This window comes from Hemicordylus capensis, chromosome 4 (assembly GCF_027244095.1).
Source record: "Hemicordylus capensis ecotype Gifberg chromosome 4, rHemCap1.1.pri, whole genome shotgun sequence".
Classification (NCBI taxonomy): Eukaryota; Metazoa; Chordata; class Lepidosauria; order Squamata; family Cordylidae; genus Hemicordylus; species Hemicordylus capensis.
In genome coordinates this window covers 148,143,385-148,163,453 of record NC_069660.1, presented here as the reverse complement: position 1 = coordinate 148,163,453, position 20,069 = coordinate 148,143,385, and the positions used below count along the sequence as shown (strand labels likewise).

The window sequence follows — 20,069 nt, the reverse complement described above, 5'->3', positions numbered from 1 at the left end:
TGCTTCAAAGTCCATATATTATATACATAATTATATTATATACAATGTTATGTATATACTTACATAAAATCTTTGTGTATTAAATTTTGAATACACACTAATTGTATTTCAAATTTTTATTTTTTACGATAACTAAGGGCGCTCAACAGAACGTTGCATCTGGGCGCCAGATCCCCTAGAGCCGGCCCTGCTCATGAGTAGTCCATTAGAATTAATGGGACACTTTAGTCATGACTAACTTGTACCATTAATTCCAGTGGATACATATTGAAACCAACCATGAATAACTGAGTCTGGATGCGACCTAATGGGTGTGGCGCGTGAATCGGATCGTATCCACAGCATGAGGGAGGGGGATTTAGCCACCTGCTGAAAAGGATTCTCTCCACTAAAATCACCCCCATCTTGCGGCTGCTATTTGTCCCACCGGCCTCATAAGGTACCCGTGAGCCTATAGGTTGTAATTCTGTGTGCTCTTGAATTCTACCGAACAAAAAGGTGGGACAACTGCCGAGTAAAAGGATCGGACTGCTAATTGTTCCAGAAATGAGTTGATGAACTATTCAATTACACGGATGTCTGTAGCGCTACGTGGCCGTTTTCTCCTGATCGTGGTTGTCGGTCCTTCGTCAGTCCTGCCGTCATTTATTACATGAGGTTCGTCAAGGCGGAGTCAGAGGGGAGGGGGATTTCTTGGTATTAACTGTTTCGCGCCACCTTAAGGATGTCAGTTTAGAGACCAGCTGACTCACCAACTCCACCCACTCCTTTTACGAATGAGAAACAGAATACTTTCTTCCAATCCAGTCCTCTTTTTTAAAAAAAAGTTAAAACACAAATGCGCATACAACAAACTCAAAGAGTCCTGTTTAGAAAGTGAAGACCGAGGGATGTGCAAGCCCCGAAGGATCTAACGTGTGTAACACTGAAACTGTAAGCGGCGTATCGTTTGTGAGTGCTTTACATTAAGAATCTTAATTTAAGATAATTTGAACGTCCCTTCATTCGTAGGAGAAGGGAGATGGCATGGTAGGATTGGGACTGGTAATTAGCTGTTGAAGGAAGGGAGCCGTTTTACTGCTTCCAGTTAGAAAAGAAAGGCAAGAAAAAAGACCCTTGTGGTTTTGCAGTGCTGAAAACAAACTGCTTGTCGGATTGTCAGCTTGCTGGGAATTTTGAATACTTTGGGACGGTGCTTGATAGGATGTCTAGCTACAAAGGAGGCTATAGGGCTGCGTGCAAGAAGGAATTTGTGCAGCTTTCTCGTGCAGGGCTGTGAGAAGCTGCATCTGCCGCTGTGTCCAGGGCCGGTGCTAGGGTTTTTTGCGCCCTAGGCGAGATCACCTTCTGGCGCCTCCCCCCGGTCAATCATATTTTAGTGGTGTGCACTGGACCGCGGAGCTGCGGTTCGGAGCTGGGGTGGGGGGTTCCATTAAGGGCGGGGGGGGGCTTTACTTACCCCTCCCGCCCTTTCCCGCGTTGGCACTGTAAATATTGCAAAAAATCCGGGCGGCAGGATCCCTCGCCGCCCACTTCTATTATGTATTATGACTCTGCTCCTCCTTATTTTAAAAATCGGGGGGCGGCAGGGGGCTTCCCTGCCGCCCCCTCGAAGCCCCCTTAAATTTCACCCGGACCGGAGAAACCGTGCTCGGGCGGGCGGCAGCGAGACGTCCGTCCGCCCGCCCGCTCCCTTCCTTCGCGCGTGCGCAGAAGGCTCCCTGCACTTCGCACTCGGCAAGGAAGGGAGCGGGCGGGCGGACGTCTCGCTGCTGCCCGCCCGAGCGCGGTTTCTCCGGTCCGGGCGAGATTTAACGGGGCTTCAGAGGCAGCAGGGGGCTTCGAGGGGGTGGCAGGGAAGCACCCTGCCGCCCCCTGATTTTTAAAATAAGGAGGAGAGAGCCATAATACATAATAGAAGCGGGCGGCGAGGGATCCTGCCGCCCGGATTTTTTGCAATATTTACAGCGCCAACGCGGGAAAGGGCGGGAGGGGTAAGTAAAGCCCCCCCGCCCTTAATGGAACCCCCCACCCTAACCCTCCTGAACCAAAACCACCCCTTCTCCAGACCGGTTCGGAGGCCAGTAGAATGGCCTCCGAACCGGTCCGTGCACACCCCTATCATATTTCAAACACAGATGTATTATAGGAAGAATGAAAAGCACAGAATTTGAAATCCCCCCCCCCCGCGCCAGCGCTCATCGGGGCAGCAGCGTTGCCCCCTTTACCGGATGTAACTGGAAGTACTCGACACGCCTGTGTGCGTTGCATACGCACCCAACGCGCACAGATATGTTGAGTACCTCCAGTTCCATCTGGTAAAGGGGGCAACAGGGCGGCATGATGCCAGCCCAACGGACTTTTAGGAAATCGAGCGCGGGGAGGGGAGAGAAGTGCACCCTCCCCTGCCCTTAAAGTTACCCCAGGCCAGTTCCATGCACCTCCCTAATGTGGGGCCCATGGAGCAGACTTGCAGGAGCTAGGCAGCCAGGGGAGCCAATGGGATGAGAGGCAGTAGGGATGGGGGGGGACCCTTCTGGGCAGTCTCTCCCTGCAGTGAGCCAGCTGGCTGGGTCCAGGGGGGCTGGGGGGAGGTGGTGGTGTCTTGCCATGGAGCTGGTGGCCCTTTGGCTACTGCCGGCCACCAGGCACTGCCAGGCTCTCCCGGGGCTGTGGCTGCTGGTTTCTGCAGCCCTCTTGCCTGATGTCTCTGTGCCACCCACAACCCTAACCCTACCCCCCCACCAGAGAAGGTGCAGTGGCAGCCCGCTGAGTGTGCGGGGCGGGGGGGGGCAGCCTTCTTGCAGGTGGTGGCAGCAGCGGCCTCAGCCTCCTCCTTGCAGGCCTCTCCTCCGCGGCCGACCAAGCAGGCGTTGCTTTCCGCCCTCCTGCCGCTTGTGCTGGCAGCGTCACCGTGCGCCCCGCGAGCTCCTCAGCGGGCAACTGCCAGGCTGCTGCTGGGCGGGCGCCACCACCGAGGCCCTCGACTCAGCCGCGGCGGGCTTCCCGTGCTGAGAGTCACTCAGCAGAGCCGGCCTGCTGCTGACAGCGGCTCCGGGGCGCCCAGTGGCCGGTCAGGGCTCCGGGGTGAGGGTGGTCGCCCTCCTCCTCCTCCTCCTGCAGCCGCAACTGGCAGGCTGGGCAAAGCAGGGCGCGGGGGCGGGCTGGGGAGCCCCGCCACGCCAGAGGCGTGGCTGGCTGGCTGGCTGGGGTTGTGGGGTGCCCAGCAGCAGGCCGCTGCCCGGCAGGTGCCCCTGCTGGCTGGCCTTCGGTTGGGAGCCTCCGCGCAGGGGGCTCCCTCTGGAGCGGGAGGCGAAGGCGGTCCTCGCAAGGCCTGGATTGCTCCGTCCAGCAGGTGCGGCGCAGCCAGAGAGAGCGAGCTGAGTCCCACCCCGCCCCCGGAGGAGGCGGCACCGCCTGCTTGCTGCTGCTGCTGCCTCGGGGGCGGGTCAGGGCCTGCTGCTGCTGCCTGCCTGGCCCCCGCTGCACGCGGCGGGGGGAGCCCTGGGAGGGGGCGGTGGCAGCCCCGGGTTGGGTCCCCCGCCTCGCCCCGCCGCCAGACAAAGGGCTGCTGCCTTGTCCTGCCTTCTTGGCCCCTCGCTCTCCCCCGCTAGGCAGGGGCCTGCAGGCTGACCGCTCGGGGTGGGGGGGCGGCAGGCTGGCCAGCGCGGCGCCCCCTCCATTTTGGCACCCTAGGCAACTGCCTAGTTCGCCTTAATGGACGCGCCGGCACTGGCTGTGTCCACTGGCTCGTAGGCAGCAAAGGGGCAGGGACTGTATCTTTACTTGCACGGGCCATCATCCAGTTGCTCGGTGATGTTTCCACGTGCTTTCAAGTAAGCTGGAGCCTCCTCCTGTGATCGAGTGCTTAAAACTACTGCAGAGTCAGATCCTGCTTGCCTCTCTACACACACAGGAAAGGCATATAAGGAAATTTTTACTGACTTAAGGGTATAGCAGGCAATCGACTGAAGTAATTGCTGGGAAGAAGCCCGTTTGGCTCATAGGCTTTCTTAAGACCAGAAGAAGAGAAGTGTCAAATCTGATAACAAAAAACATAGAATTTTTCAACCAAATGAGCTCGTGTGCAGGTCATTCCAAAGGTGTGCACTCCTTCCCAATGCCAAAAGGAAAGCCAAGCTTTTGAAACACATGATTACAGCGGGGAAATGATTTGCCTAGAGAGCATGAGGTTGCTGGTTCGAATCCCCGAGGGTATGTATCCCAGAATATGGGAAACACCTATCTTGGGCAGCCAGCAGAGATATGAGAAGGCATCATCTTACATTGCGCAGGAGGAGGCACTTGTAAACTCCTCCTGTATTCTACCAAAGACAACCACATGGCTCTGCGGTTGCCATGAGTCACACCAACTCAAAGGCACAACTTTACTTTACTAGCGCACAGCCTGACTAAATTACTTATGAGTAATCCCACTAAGGTTAGTTGGACAAGTTAGTCTATTAATCTGCTCCATTAACTACTCATGAGTAACTTAGCCTGGCTGCCAACCTCTGCAAATATATATTTCTGTTACTGAAACCTTGTTTGTGGGTAGATTGCTTAATATCAGTCTCTGCTATGCAGGCATCAACGTAATATGTTGTTTGCCTCTGTGTTCTTTTCTTTGCAATTATCTGTGACCCTGACATACCACATTCCAAACTTGGTTGGTTGTTCTTCCTACCTCCTGCCAACAACTGTAATACTTGTATTCCTGGGTGCTGTATAGAACTTCCAGCTTACATTTTAGGAATAATATACCCAAACTGATTACAGTAAAGTCAGAACAAAAAGGTGAATGCCTAAAGCCTCCGTTTGAAAAAAGATTTGTATCGTGTGTTCAGTACAATCTGGAGTTTACTATGAGCCAGGATGCAGTCCCAGGATCTGTCTGTGCTAGGCCAAGAACATGTGAAATGAAGTATTTGATAACCTTCCATTAGCATCTCTAGCCAAAGGACTAAACAACTTTTAAGTTTTGGCTAATATCCTATTGGGGTGATACTGGAATAGCATGGTTTCATGCTTAATGGTTTCTGCTAACCATTAACCCCCACCCACATTTCAGTGGAATCTCAAATGAGACTGTCATTCAAAATGTTCTCTCTCTTATATGAGAGAGAAGTGTTGAAATTTCATGATTAGCGTCTGGCCCCTTAACCTCAGATGGTGTTTGGTGACATAGTAGTGAGAACACTCTGTATGTGCTCATAGGCACTCTCCTGTCTTGGTGTCTTGTCAAAAATTGTCCCAAATAATGCAGGGCTGATGGTTACTAGCTTAGATAGCTTTTTTTGGGACTACAACTCCTACAATCCCCAGCTCCAGTGGCTAATACCCAGGCATTATGGGAGTTGTAGGCCAACATCTGCAGGAGAGCTGAAGTTGAGCAGCCCTGGTTTAGATAAAAGAAAGGGTTAAGATCTTCAGCCACAGAGGTGACACATGTGGGTATATCATTCTTTTACACATACATGATCAAAACAACATTTGCTGAGCTTCAGAGGAAGTGACAGAGCCAGTCTTATTGATTTGTGGCAAAATCCCTTTTTGAATGTGTTTAGTTCTAATTAAATGGGTTACCTTTTAACCTTCCCAGCACAATGCTGGGGAGTCCTGTTGCTGGCAGAACTGGCAGGACAATACTAAACTGACCATAGGAACAAGGCACTTTCTTATGTCTTAATCGCCTATTATGAGCAAGAGTCACAAAACACCAAAACCAGTCTGATCTCTGAGAAAACAGATTTAAGCACAAGCACACCAGATAGGGTTGAGTGTGTGCGTGTGTGTGTGTTTGGTGGGGGCGGTACATACAACACAACTTCAGGCTCATTTGTTCAATTTATGTGGATTAGGAGTAGTCTACCTTCTGCAATGTTGTCCCCTGACTTTTGAGAAGTATTAGTTTTTTGAAACATTTTCTGCAAGTTCCTGACCTAGCATTTTCACCATTGACTTGAAACAGTCTGTTGTGCAATGTAGAGAAGTAACAGGCTAATTTTAAGAAGCAAGACTCTTACAAAACTTCCTGTTGTGGAAGTTATTCCGGGGGGGGGGGATGTGAGGAAGTGCAAAATCTCTCTCAACAGCAACGGTTGATGGCTTCTCATGGATACCTAGTAGTAACACAGTAAAACATGTTTTTCTAACCACATGTTTGACATATGTGCACGAGAGAGAGAGAGAGAGAGCTCTTATGTTGCAGAGTTAAACCAGTTTAACAGTCACTTCCTGTTTCCAGGGAACCATGGGGACTGTAGTTGTTAGAAGAACTAGGAAATGGATAATTCTCAGTATTCTCATCAAACCTGAATTTTTAGGACTCTTTAAAAGAAGCTGTCACTTAAAACTGGTATAGAGCTTAAAAGAGTTTGTCCAGTAGATCTGTTGAGAGAGTGAGCGATTGCAAACTCCATAATGGTATCTCATCCTCCCCAAGGTTATTACTCCAGAATTTGAGAATTTTGGCATTAATTTCTGTATGTAACCCGCTTTGGGAACTTTGGTTGAAAAGCGGTATTTAAATAGTTGTATTCATATTTGTAAATAAGAGGTACTATTTCAAAAAATGTCTGACTCATTACATTTTTGAAAGGTTTTCTGCAAGTTTTTAGTCAGACATGATTACATTTCTAAAAATGACTGTAAAAAAAACGTAAATGGCAAGCCAAAATGTACATGAATAATGAATGCTCTTAAAATGAATAGCCTGTTCTTATGTGCACATGGGAGTGGACTTATAGATCCTAGTATTGTTGTGTAGGGCAACTTGACCTCTTGCAGTGATTAAGGGACTGAAGACTAGCCCAAGTTCTAGGAGAAGTGGCAGCCATTGGTGCTACTGTGAGCAGTGTTCTCTCTATTTTTTTTTTTCATCTGTGTGTGGAATGAGTTCTGTTCTGGGTGGCAGTATCAAGGCAGTGTGTGCACACATGCATTCAGAGTGGGGCCCTCCTGAATCAACCTGAGCGGGATCTAATATTAACTGAGCGGACATCAAAAATCTTGTGAGCGCTTGCACATGTGCACACCTTAGAGGGAACACTGACTGTGAGTGCTCTTTAACTTGGACCTGAACAAAGAGAGAGGAATGACCTGCATTGGTCTGTGAAATCAGATATAGGCTTACTTCAGTCTTGTATGATCTCTTTCCCCCACTACTATGATTCACTGTGATCCACAAGAATCAACAGATTTAAATTCATAAAGCAAGGTACATACTCAGGGACTCTTAAGTCATAACTTATTTGTGTTAAGTCATCCTAAATATGAGCTCTTACTCAGAGTCAACCCATGACATTTGACTGCCTGAAGCAGAGCACCAAACAGCACTCCCTCCCTTTTCCTCTACTTATTAATACCACTCCCATTTCCTTCCTTACGTATCTCCCCTAATTCCTAAAAGAAAAAGAAGGGATGAGGAAGATGCATGGTGCCACCTTCCTATCTTAGCAGACCATCCATGGGAAGGATGCGAGTTGGCCTGCCATGCTGTTTCTGAGAACTGTTCCACAATTTGTCACATGAAGCAGCCCACTTCACTCTGTAGCATGGTGGGAATGGCCCTGCTCTTGCTTATAGGAAAATAGGAAGCTGCTGGCAGCAGCTTCTCCAAGGTTGCAGACAGTGTCTCTCTCAGCCCTATCTTGGAGAAGCCAAGGAGGGAACTTGAAACCTTCTGCTCTTCCCAGAGCGGCTCCATCCCGAGGAGAATATCTTACAGTGCTCACACTTCTAGTCTCCCTTTCATATGCAACCAGGGCGGACCCTGCTTAGCTAAGGGGACAAGTCATACTTGCTACCACAAGACCAGCTCTCCTCTCCCTTCTCCTTATGAGGGGCTTTCTGGATCAGGCCAAGATCTGCCTAGCTCAGCATTGTTAGGAACATAGGAAGCTGCCATATACTGAGTCAGACCATTGGTCTATCTAGCTCAGTATTGTCTTCACAGACTGGCAGTGGCTTCTCCAAGGTTGCAGACAGGAGTCTCTCTCAGCCCTATCTTGGAGAAGCCAAGGAGGTAACTTGAAACCTTCTGCTCTTCCCAGAGCGTCTCTATCCCCTGAGGAGAATATCTTACAGTGCTCACACTTCTAGTCTCCCTTTCATATGCAACCAGGGTGGACCCTGCTTAGCTAAGGGGACAAGTCATGCTTGCTACAACAAGACCAGCTCTGTTGTTGAAGAGAGTCCTATTGTTGAAGAGAGTTCCAGCAGCCAGCAACAACTGATTAAAAAGAAGTAAATAGACATTAATCTGAAAAACAGAAGGTTGCAGCTGGTTTGTTAATTTGTAATTTACTGTGGAATGAATGCTTTTTAGAAGCCCCACGTTATAACTTGTTTGAACAGAGTTGTTATATTTTCCTGAGCATACCTAATACTACTTTTCCTAGGGACTTTCATTTTATTTTATTGTTCAGATAAATTATATTTCCCCCCCAAATGTGTCAATCAAGACTGTAGTGTTTGCCTCCAAGCCTGAGGAGCTAAGAGCATCAATTTAAAAGAGAAAGGTCTGGTGGACCAGTTCAGCCTTGTCAGACTCTGTTGAAAACAGGACTTATTTTGATTAAAAGAGATGAAAGTTCTTACAGCAAAATGGTTCCCCTCCCCACAACTACAGATACAATCAGTTTTCCTTTCTGATATCTCCAGGTCTTATGAGAAAGATGTGAGGGGGGAGGAAGAGGACAAGTACATAGTACAGTACATAGTCTGAATTCTCCTTCAGACCATATTTAAAACTAATATTATACTGATAATTATTATATTATACTGTATAATCATTGTATTTCTTGATATAGTTGCATTTTTCTCCTCTTCATTTAAGTTATACTTAGCTTTACTTTAATACTTGATGGGGGAAAAAGATCTCTGAAGTACAACTGAAATTCAGATACAGAGTATTCAGTACTTGGTTTGGGCCCCTTTTGCAGCAATTACTGCCTCAATGCGGCGTGGCATGGATGCTATCAGCCTGTGGCACTGATGAGGTATTATGGAAGACCAGGATGCTTCATTAGCGGCCTTCAGCTCTTCTGCATTGTTTGGTCTCATGTCTCTCATCCTTCTCTTGGCAATGCTCCATAGATTCTCTATGGGGTCAGGTCAGGCGAGTTTGCTGGCCAATCAAGCACAGTACACTGTATACTTTTCGGAGGTCCGATATTATTCTATTTTACAATCCTTGTCTTCTTGGTTCCATGTAATATTCTAATTTTCTGGGATTGTGGATTTGGGGTTTTCATGAGCTGTACGCCATGATCATCACAATTATAACAAATTAAGGCTTGACTTATCTCGCTTTGCATGTAATGCGTCTGTCTCATATATCAGTTTCACCTTTTAATTTGCATTACTGAAATTAATGGACTTTTGCACGATATTCTAATTTTCCGAGTTTCACCTGTAATTATCCAAATTAGAAATATTCATTAAAAAGATGAACTGTTCAAAAACCATCATTGGAAAAGCAGCTCCGATCTTTGTACCCCTCAGGCTTCCTCCTAGTATCATCTTCTGGCAATATTTATTTATTTATATTTATATATCACCCTTCATGTAAGACCCCAGGGCAGTTAATAACAAGATAAAAACAATTCAGTAAAGACATTAAAAACCCACACAAACCTGAAAGCAGACATAGCAGTGGTGCTTCTTTGGCTGACTGACAGGAAGAGCTTTCCCTCTTGAGAGACAAGCTCTTATGAGAGCTTGTCTCCTGAGAGGAGAGGAAGCTCTCTTCTGGCTTGTTGGCCAAAGAAGCACCAATTTGTGCATTGTGGAGGAGCTGGGTTGCTGTTTGCTCCTTTTGCTCCTTAACAGTGATCTATTTTTTTTTTCATCTATGTGCAGAATGTGTTTTGTTCTGGGTGGCAGTATCAAGACAGTGCGTGCGCATGTGCATTCAGAATGGGGCCTTCCTGATTCAACCTGAGTGGGATTGCAAATTAACTGAGCAGACATCAAAAAAACGTGTGAGCACATGCACATGCCTTAGAGGGAACACTGCTCCTCACCCTCCCTTGGAGACATCGGGTAAAACCCTGCCTACTGACGGGTCCCTCCTGACATTGCTTGTGACTCCCCATAGTTGTAGGGAACCAGAACTAAAGCAAAGCTGCAATAATTCCATGACTTGAAAATTCTGCTTGTATGCTCCCAGATGTAGCAATATGTAAAGAGCCATTATTATTATTATTATTATTATTATTATTATTATTATTATTATTATTGATGCACTAAATGCAGGAAGCTTATGCAGAGTTTCCTGGGATGAATTAGGAACAAGTTATGGGCAACTCCCACTTCCTCTGTGGCCTGTGAGAAAAGATGCCACAGTCTGAGGAAGCTTTGTAAACCCTTTACCTTAAATAAAGGTTGGTTTGGAAGGCACAAAGTTTGTTTAATAGTGGAAGTAAGATAACCAACATGAAGCATGGTAGCAGTGGTGACTGAATTCTAGTCAGAAGCACAAGAACAAACTGTGACTGTGAGGTGGATAAAAATAAAATTTAAAATACAGTAAAACAAGAGAGTGAAATATGCAGGACCTGAAGCCATCGGGGAAACCTGCAAGCCCAGAACTTAGGCCAGGCATGGAAGACCTGGAAAGTGGAGTCCAGTCTGTATGTGGAGGTTGCAATGGCAGGAAGCTGATGAAACTGTTTTTATACTTAATTGAAGAAAGGGGGAAAGAGATAAGTAAGACATGATGTGCAAACATTTCTCAACTACAATAATAAACTGTTTCAATGCCCAATGCTGTCCCAGGAACAATGCGGTAGTGGAAAGATACAGCTTTTTCACCAGTGATCAAGCAACAAGGGGAAAAAGAGATCAGCTGCCAGTTGCAATTTCAGAGATAAAGGTGTATTGATAATGCATTGAATCCAGGATGCATGGGTATGAGAGAGGGAAGTGGATTGGACATTAAAGAAATGCCTGGAAAGATGTAGGGCATTGCATTTTTCCAAATTCAGGATTAGAGCCCTGAAAAGGCAAACATCTATCTATCTATCTATCTATCTATCTAACAAACATATTTTTATACCGCCCAAATCCTACGTCTCGGGGTGGTTTACAACAAAATGAAAAGAGGAAGTAAAACATTAGTTAAAACAAAAACAAAAAGTTTAAAACATTACAACAATTTAAAATTTTTTAAACAATATTTTAAAATCAACATTAAAGCCATTAAAACAAAATTAATTAAAAGCCTGGGTGAACAAATGTGTCTTTAAAGACTTTTTAAAAGCTGTCAGAGATGGGGAGGCTCTTTTTTCACTAGGGAGCACATTCCAAAGCCTCGGGGCAGCAGCGGAGAAGGCCCGTCCCTGAGGGGCCAACAGACGAGCCGGTGGCAAATGCAGATGGACCTCTCCAGATGATCTCAGTGGGTGGTGGGGTTCATGATGAAGAAGACATTCTCTTAAATACCCAGGGCCCAAGCTGTTTAGGGCTTTATAGGTTATATTTTGCCCGGAAACATATTGGCAGCCAGTGTAGCTCCTTCAATACAGGAGTTATATGGTCTCTCCGAGATGACCCAGAGACCAACCTGGCTGCCGCATTCTATCTGGACCAACTGAAGTTTCTGGACCACATACAAGGGTAGCCCCATATAGAGCACATTGCAGTAATCCAGTCTAGAGGTTACCAGCAGATGTACCACTGTCTTGAGGTCATTCATCTCAAGAAACGGATGCAGCGTATCAGCCGAAGCCGAAGGCACTTCTGGCCATCACCTCAACCTGGAAGACCAGGGAGAGGCATGGATTCAGAATCACCCCTAGACTGTGTACCTATTCCTTCTGGGGAAGTGTGACTCCATCCAGAACAGGCAAATCAAAACTGTCTCTCGAGTTCTGACCCCACACAATAAGTACCTTCATCTTATCTAGATTCAGTCTCAGTTTGTTATCCCTCATCCAGCCCATCACCGACTCCAGGCAGGCATTTAGGGAGGTTATGCGCTCTCCTGATGATGCTGACATGGAGAAATAGATTTGGGTGTCATCAGCATACTGATAGCACCCTGCACCAAATATTCTGATGATCTCTCCCAGCGATTTCATGAAGATGTTAAACAACATTGGAGACAATATGGAACTCTGAGGCACACTATACAAAATTTTGAAGAATAGCAGTCTCCAAGGGACACCATCTGGAACCTGCCCGAGAGGTAGGAGCGGAACCACCACAAAGCAGTTCCTCCATCTCCCAGCCACCTCAGACGCTCCAGAAGGATACTATGGTCGATAGTATTGAAAGCCACCGAGAGGTCCAAAAGGACCAACAGAGTCATACTTCCTCTGTCCATTTCCAATTGGAGATCATGCATCAGGCTGACCAAGCCAGTCTCCACAGCCAGCCCAAAAGCCAGTTTGAAATGGGTCAAGATAATCAGTTTCCTCCAAGACTGTCTGGAGCTGGGAGGCTACCACTCTCTCAATTACCTTGCCCAGCCACGGAAGGTTGGAGACAGGCCTGTAGTTGCTCAACTCTGAGGGATCCAAGGTAGGCTTCTTCAGAAGTGGTCTAATAATTGCTTTCTTAAGACAAGGAGGCATCCTACCTTCCCTCAGAGATGCATTTATAATCTCTACCAGACCTTCTACAACAACCCCCGCCCCCGCCGCCAGATAATATAAGACATGTCAGGCAAGGGTCAAGAGAACAGGTGGTATGCTGCACCATTCCAGTCAGCTTGTCCACATCCTCAGGAGTCACAAACAGTTCATGGGAAAGAAGGACAAACCAGGCAGGAGAACAATGGTGAACCATATACAAGTATTATTGGGGACAGAGGACAAATAAGACCAAAAAAACTGCCCAGATTAAATTAAAAATGCACAACTTTTGCACTGAACCATAATTGAATTGCTTTGCATCCTATCTTTCAAAACAACAAAAAAGACCAAACCTGCAGTGCATACTATGAAGGTGAAGACATTCTGTGAGAAAAGTACAGCAGAACCAGTAGAGAAAAGTACAGACTGGATAAACAATACACATGTAGAGTGTAAGAGAATAATAATAATAATATGCACTCCTCATAGACAGCAGCTCCATGACTTAACATCAAATTCCTTGAGAGACCCTGTACCTTCATGAAAAGCCTACAGCTATCTTTGCTTTTGTCTTTCTGTCTGCTCCAAGGTTCTCCTTCTGTACACATGTGTGCATCACACCCTTATCTTATATCAGCTCCTCTTCTTAGGTGGTGGTGATCTTGTCCAGTCTCTGGCTGACACTCAAGATAGGTCTTCATGTAGATTCTAGCCATTAACTCTCATTGAGAAAACATCACTCAGGCTTCCTGGACTATTAACGAGTAGTCTAACAAGGAAATGACCAACCAGCAGTCATAACAACATGCGGTGAGAACACACCCACCCCAACATCACTAAAAGATATGCCAATGTGTTCTTGGCATGTCATGTAACTACGTGTGAGGGTTGTTGTAGCGTATGTAGAGGGACTGTTTGGAACTATAATTGGGATCTCTTCACACATCACTTTAAATGGTGCTGGAGCCCTGGGAATACATACAAACCCAATGCCAACACTGGACGTGTTGTGTGAGCCAGCCAGTGTTGACCTGACTTGTTTTTCTAGACTCAGCATCTGTAACAGACTTCAATTCTTGGTTAGAGATGTTGGATCTGGAACCACAAGTAAGGTGGAACATACTGACATTGGTAGGTTCGCATGACATGCCCAATGTCAGCATTGCTCTCATGTAACTGGAAGTTGGGGGCTCTGATGATGAACTTGACCTTTAAATCTATGTGAGAAGCTCTCCTGTGTGTGTCTTTAGTCAGGAGCCTCTATTGTGAAGGAGGATGAGTGCACACACATCCCACTGTGTTTTAGGACACAAAGAACTTACTTCCAGCCTTCGAGTAAGCTTCATCAAACCCAGCGAGACTTATTTTTGAGTAAACATTGCAGATTGCTATGTAAAACGTTGAGTGCACCAAATATACTTCTTGTGGGCTATTTGACCTCCAGTTTCTTTGATGATATGATTTAATTTTTACTCTACTGTCACAACAGTGCATTTTCTTATTCAGTGTTATTAAAGAGATGAAGAAGATGTTGTGACAACTTCTTATAACCTCTGCATTTCCTTTGTAGGGCTTTACAGACAAGACCTCTTTCAGTTCCAATGTACACTGCATATTTGGTTCAGGTCCTACTCACAAACAATTTCATGTGTTAGAGAGAAGCAAATGTGGCATTGTCACTCAGTGCCTGCTCAGCAAGGAACTGCAGCCATTGCAGGGGGGCTGTAATATGTTGCTTTGCCTCTGGTTTTGAGCTGAAAGTGTGTGTCAAGGTCTTTGTTCTCCATTTGCAAATGTTGGTATCTAATGCAAAGCAGGTGGCTCTAGCTTATCAGAGATACATAATAATTCTCCTTGTCAGAACTCTGGCTCTTGTGTCCTCAGTGTTGCTTCCTTGTGGGAGGAAAATGTGATTACTGTACAGCATTTCATTTTAATACTGTACTGTGCACACACAGCCAAATGTTTTGGTTACAAAAAAGGCTGCTCTCAACAATACATGTGTTGGGAATTCTCTCTGGTAAGAGAAACTCTGTTTCATTATAGCAGAGTGCACAGAGGCACAACACAGTGGAATTTGGTTAGGCATGTGTGTATGCTGAGAGTAAAGTAACTTGGAGCCAGTTCATAGTTGCAAATCAATATATAAGGCATTTATTAGAGAACTCCATTCTAGATAGGAAAGTGAGGAGTTAGGATCTCTACTCTAGCTAGCTAGCTGGATGCAGATGGATTCTGCATCTCTGCACACATGGTGCAGGGGAGAGGAGCTTGCATGTTGCAAGGTAGAAGGAACAGGAAGAGAAGGGGAAGAGGAAGTGCAAAGCAGGAAGGAAGGAAGTTAGTCCCTAAGAGTAGCAATCTACATTCCAAAGGGATAGTGTCAGAGCAGTAGAGAAGGGATGACCAATGTCTTGACCCTCTAGCCCTCTGACTCACTAGTCTGTCCTCGACTGTCTTTGAGACAAGAGACAGCGCAAAGTCCTTCACTTCCAACAACATGGATATTGGCCAGTTGCACCTATCTTGCCGGAATAATTAAGTTATACAGTACACATAGTGTGGTCATATTGTAATGGTAAATACATCCATGAATGTGGTGTGAAATTAGATATTCTGAATATGGCATTTGTTGCCTGGCCCCCTTCAGTTGACAGTGCTAAACAAAGAGGTGTTTTGCCAGAGACCTCTTCTACCATAGTGGTTTATTTTGGAAATGGGGACAGGCACATATCTCATTTTATGAGGGGCACTGGGTCTTCTGCACCAGCAGTCTCCTTTGCAATCTCCATCCTCCCTAAATGGCAAATGGTAAGATTACCTGGCTCATCTGCCTTCCTAATGCCTCACTTTTTTTTTTAACAAAATGTATTCAAGGCAGCTTACAATGACAAAACTAATAAAATATTATTAATAAAAACATAAAGGAAACAAGAACACATATTGATACAAATACTAAAACAGCAGATTAATACAGCAAAAAGAAAAGTTGTGTTTTTAAATAACTGCAGGTAATGACACAGTTTGGACAAACCCACTATAATGAAATTGCCCTCACTGCTCTCTGAAAGCAGTCTTGTCCTTTCATGCTTAGGGTGGTAGCCAAGTTCAGGCCTCCAGTTCCTACTTCCTGACCCATTTATTAGCCCAAGTCTTGTGTTATGTTGAACACTCATATGAATGTACAGATACAGATCTGTACACAGGTACAGTTGTGTTTATTGTATTTCTAAACTGCCTGATATATTTCTAGGCAGTGTATGTCATCCACATTACAATATAAAAGTAAAATAGAGACAACACTTTCACAGAGTAAAAACAATTAAACAGTTTTAAATTAGTTTTAATTAAAAGCCTGAGGAAAAAAGGTATGTCTTAAGAGTCGTTTTAAAAGCAATCACAGATGGGGGAGCTCTTATTTTGACAGGGAGTGCATTCTAAAGCCCTGGGGCAACCACAGAGAAGGCCCAGTCCCTTAATAGGCAGCAGGGTTCATGTCAAAGAAGGTACTCTCAAGTACCCTGGACCTAAGCCATTCAGGGCTTTATAGGTAGTAACCAGCACTTTGTATTTCATTCGGAAACATAGCAGCAGCCAGTGCAGTTCTTTTAAAACCAGTATTATATGGTCCCTTCGGGTTGTCCCAGAGACCAATCTGGCTGCCGCATTCTGTACCAGTTGTAGTTTCCAGACTATATACAAAGGCAGCCCCACGCTTTAGTCATACACTATGCTGAACACAGGAACAGCAGCACTCTTCCTGTCTGTACCATGCATTTGAGGGGCCTGTACCCAGCTTTACTTATAAAATGTACAGTCATTCACACCAAAACAAGTGCAAGTGTACAGACATCTGTGCACTCATAAAACACAGTGTCCGAGGGCTGGTTCAAATGTTACATGCAATAATGTGGGGGCTGCGGTGAGAACACACCCACCCCAACATCACTAAAAGATATGCCAATGTGTTCTTGGCATGTCATGTAACTACATGTGAGGGTTGTTGTAGCGTATGTAGAGGGACATCTCAGAAGAACACTCCTCGATGCAATTAAAGGATGAGCCAAAATTATGTCGGCATGTCTTTTAGTGATGTCTGGATGGACACATTCTTGTTGTGGGCGGCCTCAATGCTATTGTGTGTAGCAGCCACTGTTTGTTTGAACTGGCTCTCTAGGGGGCTTCTGGTTGCCTGAAACACTGCTTCAGCTCTTTTAAAAGACCCTCCATATATCACGAGTCTTATGGTGCTGCTAAGGATGTGTCCTCCCTGTTTTCTATTTTGTCTCTCTCCTCATACTGGGTTGTAAAGAAATTTAGACATATTTTGGATAGACATTGCCATCAAGACCTTTGAAAATGGCTGTTGTCTTATACTGGTGAGCTAGTCGGGGTTAGCACTGGTTTGTGAAATCAAAGTCGTTAGGCAGAGGGTCAAAGCCGGAAAGTAGTCCATAGGACAAGGTAACATGTGCAAAAGCTGTCCAATACGTTAGGGATGTAGGCTGTCAGTAGGCTGACAGTAGGCTGTCCAATAGTTTAGGGGTGTGCACGGAACCGGCGGAGGGGGGGGGGCAGCTCGAGGGTGGATAACCTTAAGGGCGGGGGAGGGTGCTCTTACCCCTCCCGTTGCATTTCCCCTGCTGGCGCTGCACTTTCAAAGGGTCTGGCGTGGCAGCAACATACCCTCCATGCTGCCCCACTGATTCATCAGACAGGAAGTGATCGGAAGTACCTGGCACGCATATGCATGCATTCCGGGCATGTGTGTGTGCACACACCACACTCACTTGTGTACATGAGTGCGTGTGCTATATGCGCGCACATGGGTGCATGTGCTATATGCACGCACATGTGCCCAACGTGTGCATATGCACCAGGTATTTTCGGTCACTTCTGGTCCAAGTCAATGGGGCAGCAGGGAAGTATTTGAAATTGAAATTGAAACTGCAGCGCTGGCGGGGGAAATGTGGCAAGCACCCTCCCCCGCCTCCCAACTTCAAACCGGCTGAACCGCCAGTCTTTTAAACCTGTTCAGAGGCTTGTAAAAAGGCCTCCGAACAGGTTCGTGCACTTCCCTACAATAGGTATGGGCAAGAAGCATGGCCAGACTAGTAATGGGTCAGTAGCCAGACGCAGTATGCAGGAGGAGGCAAAGGCAAAGTCAGGCAAGCAGAAAGTCAGAAACTAGGGAGTCAAGGCAAGCATGCAGTAGCAGGCAGGGTTTTACAACAAAGTTGCTTCAGCAACTGCTCCTTCAGGACTGAGCTCTTAAATAGGCCTGCTCCAGGACCCCATGTTTCAGGCTTCTCCCACCTCTTCTAGAGGATGCAGTCATTTACAGTGGGTATTGAAAAGAATCACCCCCTTCGATAGACCTTAAATTCTGGTTCCCTTACATCCTGAAATGAAAATACAAAGAAAATTCCCTTCACCAGCTGTACTTATCCAATGCAACCTATAACATCCAACTGAAAAACATCACAATTACAGTCCAGAAAAAGTGTCAGAAATAAAAAACAAGAATTACTGAGATTGAAAAAGGATCACCCCCCCAATGTCAATATTTTGTTGAACCACCTTTTGCTTTAATTACAGCCTTGAGTCTGTTGGGATACTTCTCTATCAACCTTGCACATCTAGACGGAGCAATATTTGCCCACTCCTCCATACAGAACTGTTCAAGTTCGGTCACATTGGATGGTAGGTGTTGGTGGACTGCTATCTTCAAATCTCCCCACAGATTTTCGATGGGATTTAGGTCTGGGCTCTGACTGGGCCACATGAGGACGTTCACTTTTTTCTCCTTCAGCCACTGTGTGGTCAATTTTCTGTGTGCTTCGGATCGTTGTCATGTTGAAAGGTGAATCTTCTGCCCATCCTCAACTGTCTGGCAGAGGGTAGCAGGTTTTCTTCCAGAATCTGACGGTATTTTGTCCCATCCATTTTTCCTTCTACCCTAACGAGAGCCCCAGTCCCTGAGGCAGAGAAACACCCCCACAACAGGATGCTGCCACCTCCATGCTTCACTGTAGGTATGGTGTGTTGTGGATGGTGAGCCGCGTTGGATTTACGCCAGGTGTACTGTTTGGTGTTGAGGCCAAATAGTTCAATCTTGGTCTCATCTGACCAAAAGACCTTTTTCCATTTGGCATCAGAATCTTCAAGGTGCCTTCTGGCAAAGCTCAAATGAGCTTTAATGTGGCCTTTCTTGAGAAGTGGCTTTCTCCTTGCGACCCTCCCGAACAAGCCACATATTTTCCACAGGTGGTTCAACAAAATATTGACATTGGGGGTGGGTGGGTGACCCTTTTTCAATCTCAGTAATTCTTGTTTTTTATTTCTGACACTTTTTCTGGACCGTAATTGTGATGTTTTTCAGTTGGATGTTATAGGTTGCATTGGATAAGTACAGCTGGTGAAGGGAATTTTCTTTGTGTTTTCATTTCAGGATGTAAGGGAACCAGAATTTAAGGTCTATCAAAGGGGGTGATTCTTTTCAATACCCACTGTAAAGGAGCTGCGGCATGTTCCTGCGGCAGAGGGGGCTGTGAGGAGGTGGTTGTGGTTCCAGGGAGTCCTCCGATTCAGAAGATGGAGGAAAGGGAGGCAAGGTGGGGGCGGTGGTTCTTCCAGATCTAGGGTCTTTGGTGGTGCCAGCTCTCCTGCATTCCCTTCCTCATCTTCTGATGCTGATTTTTAAAATATTATTTTTATTTATTTATTTATTTACATTTTATATCCCGCTCTTCCTCCAAGGAGCCCAGAGCGGTGTACTACATACTTAGGTTTCTCCTCGCAACAACCCTGTGAAGTAGCTTAGGCTGAGAGAGAAGCGACTGGCCCAGAGTCACCCAGCAAGTATCCTGTCTGAATGGGGATATGAACTCGGCTCTCCCCGGTCCTAGTGCAGCACTCTAACCACTCCACCACGCTGGCTCTGATTCACTGGGTGGGCCCTTGAGATTGTGCTGCAAGGGTATAACAAGGAGGTCTGGCCTCTATTCAGATGCCTCATCCCCTGAGCTCTCATTGGCCAGGCCTGATAGGTGATCCGAGTGGCTTGGGTTCATGACAATAACCCACACATTTGAAGCTACTGAATTTGCCTAATCCCTTTTTAAAACCACCTGGATTGGCCATCACCAAATTTGGTGGCAGTGAATTCCATAGTTTAACTATATGTTGTGTAAATAAGTACTTTCTTTTGTCTGTCCTGAATCTCCCAGCATCTATCCACTTGATCCACATAATTGATCTGTGCATAATTTTATACACCTCTATCATGTCCCCACTGGTTCACTATCATACATAAAAATGTGTACCTGTTGATACAAGTATGATCTTTGGATATGCAAAATTGCTGTCTGTCTAGGCATGAGTATAGCTTGACAAATGAAGGCTCTTGCTTAATGGCTTTTGATGGCTTGTGGCTACTCCAGACCACTGGAATTCATTGCATCCGTCTCGGGTGAGGGCTGAGGAAAG

The 20,069-nt window shown here is 46.0% G+C and overlaps 1 protein-coding gene across 3 annotated transcripts in view; it reads left to right on the top strand.

The window, feature by feature from the left end:
• Window positions 1-787: 787 nt before the first annotated feature.
• The window catches only part of PLA2G4A (phospholipase A2 group IVA), a 149,414-nt gene continuing 130,132 nt past the window's right edge, over window positions 788-20,069 (top strand). For 2 of the 3 annotated variants that reach the window (XM_053248058.1, XM_053248050.1), the window contains exon 1: window positions 788-951. The gene's annotated coding sequence lies outside the window, so the exon portion shown is untranslated. The remainder of the gene's footprint in view (window positions 952-20,069) is intronic. The other variant, XM_053248052.1, reaches the window with a different exon arrangement.